We start from the raw sequence: 3,260 nt of genomic DNA on the forward strand, positions 1-3,260 counted from the left end.
CCTTTTACCACACTTGTGCTTCGGAGTAGCACCATCTTATTCATATAGATAGTCTCTTGAGTTATCACTTTCATATACTAGTGGGAATTTTCATTATATAACTTGGCTTGTATATTCCAACGATGGGCTTCCTGAACTGCCCTAGGTCTTCATGAGCAAGCAAGTTGGATGCACACCCACTTAGTTTCAGTTTGAGCTTTCATACACTTATAGCTCTAGTGCATCCGTTGCATGGCAATCCCTACTCCTCACATTGACATCAATTGATGGGTATCTCCATAGCCTGTTGATTAGCCGCGTCGATGTGAGACTTTCTCCTTTTTGTCTTCTCCACACAACCTCCACCATCATATTCTATTCCACCTATAGTGCTATATCCATGGCTCATGCTCATGTATTGCATGAAAGTTGAAAGGTTTGAGAACATCAAAAGTATGAAACAATTTCTTGGCTTGTCATCGGGGTTGTGCATGATTTGAATACTTTGTGTGGTGAAGATGGAGCATAGCCAAACCATATGATTTTGTAGGGATAACTTTCTTTGGCCATGTTATTTTGAAAAGACATGATTGCTTTATTAGTATGCTTGAAGTATTATTGTCTTAATGTCAAATGATAGACTATTGCTTTGAATCACTTGTGTCTCAATATTCATGCCATGATTAGATTACATGATCAAGATTATGCTAGGTAGCATTCCCCATCAATTTTTTTATCATTTACCTACTCAAGGACGAGCAGGAATTAAGCTTGGGGATGCTAATACGTCTCCATCGTCTCTATAATTTTTGATTTTTGATTTTTTCCATGCCAATATTATACAACTTTCATATACGTTTGGCAACTTTTTATACTATTTTTGGGACTAACATATTGATCCAGTGCCCAGTGTCAGTTCCTGTTTGTTGCATGTTTTTTTGTTTCGAAGAAAATCCATATCAAACGGAGTCCAAACGGGATAAAAACTTATAGAGATTTTTTTTGAAATATATGTGATTTTGGGGAAGAAGAATCAACGCGAGACGATGCCCGAGGGGTCCATGAGGCAGGGGGCGCATCCCTGACCCTCGTGGCCACCACGTAAGGCGGTTGGTGCCCTTCTTTCACCACAAGAAAGCCAATATCCATAGAAAAATCATGTTAAAATTTCATCCCAATCGGAGTTACGGATCTCCGGGAATATAAGAAACGGTGAAAGGCTAGAATCTGGAATGCAGAAACAGAGAGAGACGGAGAGACAGATCCATTCTCGTAATTGGTGAATTGCTATGATTGGTTTAATTTTCTTGTGGTTATGTTGCTATCCTTTGGTGCCCATCATATGAGTGCGCGTGTGGATCACACCATAGGGTTAGTTGTATGTTGATAGGACTATGTACTGGAGGGCAAGAGTGACAGAAGCTTCAACCTAGCATAGAAATTGATGCATACAGGATTGAAGGGGGACCAATATATCTTAATGCTATGGTTGGGTTTTACCTTAATGAATGTTAGTAGTTGTGGATGCTTGCTAATAGTGCCAATCATAAGTGCATAGAATTCCAAGTCAGGGATGACATGCTAGCAGTGGCCTCTCCCACATAAAACTTGTTATCGGTCTAGTAACATAGTCAATTGCTTAGGGGCAATTTCACAACTCCTACCACCACTTTTCCACACTCTCTATACTAACTTTATTGCTTATTTACCTAAAACAGCCCCTAGTTTTTATTTACATGCTCTTTATATTCTTGCAAACCTATCCCGTTACACCTACAAAGTACTTCTAGTTTTATACTTGTTCTATGTAAAGCGAACGTTAAGCTTGCGTAGAGTTGTACCGGTGGTTGATAGAACTTGAGGAAATATTTGTTCTACCTTTAGCTCCTCATTGGGTTTGACACTCTTATTTACCGAAAGGAATACGATTGATCCCCTAAACTTCTGGGTCACTCTTACTTATCGAAACAGGCTACAATTCATCCCCTATACTTGTGGGTTATCAATGACCCACAAGTATAGGGGATCAATCGTATTCCTTTCTGTAAGTAAGAGTGTCGAACCCAACGAGGAGCAGAAGGAAATGACTAGTAGTTTTCAGCAAGGTATTCTCTGCAAGCACTGAAATTATAAGTAACGAGTAGTTTGATAGCAAGATAATTTGTAATGAGAAATTAACTGTAACGGTAACAAAAGTGCAGCAAGGTAGCCCAATCCTTTTGAGGCAAAGGACAAGCCAAAAAGGTCTCTTATGATAAGCAAAACGTTCTTGAGGGTACACGGGAATTTCATCTAGTCACTTTCAACATGTTGGTTTGATTCGTGTTCGCTACTTTGATAATTTGATATGTGGGTGGACCAGTGCTTAGGTGTTGTTCTTACTTGAACGAACCTCCTACTTATGATTAACCCCCTCGCAAGAATCTGAACTACGAGAAAAGGATTTAGATAAAATCTAACCATAGCATTAAACTTTTATATCCAAATCAGTCACTTACGAAGTAGTGCATAAACTGGGGTTTAAGCTTCTGTCACTCTCGCAACCCATCATCTAATAATTACTCCACAATGCATTCCCTTAGGACCTAATAAGGTGAAGTGCCATGTAGTCTACGTTCACATGACACCACTAAGGGAATCACAACATACATACCATCAAAATATCGAACACATATCAAATTCATATGATTACTTGCAACAAGATTTCTCCCATGACCTCAAGAACAAAAGTAACTACTCACAAATGATAACCATGCTCAAGATCAGAGGGGTATTAAATAGCACAATGGATCTGAACATATAATCTTCCACCAAATAAACCATATAGTAATCAACTACAATATGTAATCAACACTACTAGTCACCCACAAGCACCAAACTAAGGTTCCGGTACAAAGTTTGAACATAAGAGATGAACTAGGATTTGAGAGGAGGTGGTGCTGTTGAAGATGTTGATGGAGATTGCCCTTCCCAAGATGGGAGAGTTGTTTGTGATGATGATGACGATGATTTCCCCCTCCAGGAGGGAAGTTCCCCGACGGAATCGCTTCGCCGGAGGGCAGAAGTGCTCCTGCCCAAGTTCTGCCTCAAGATAGTGGTGCTTCATCCCGGAAGTCCTCTACTTATTTTTCTAGGTCCAAATGACTTAAATACCAGAAAAGGGGCACCAGAGATGGGCCGAGGAGGGCACAACCCACCAGGGCGCGCCTGGGGGCCCTGGCGTGCCCAGGTGGGTTGTGCCCACCTGGTGGGCCCCCTCTAGTGGTTATTTGCTCAAATAA

This window comes from Triticum dicoccoides, chromosome 7A, assembly GCF_002162155.2.
Source record: "Triticum dicoccoides isolate Atlit2015 ecotype Zavitan chromosome 7A, WEW_v2.0, whole genome shotgun sequence".
NCBI lineage: Eukaryota > Viridiplantae > Streptophyta > Magnoliopsida > Poales > Poaceae > Triticum > Triticum dicoccoides.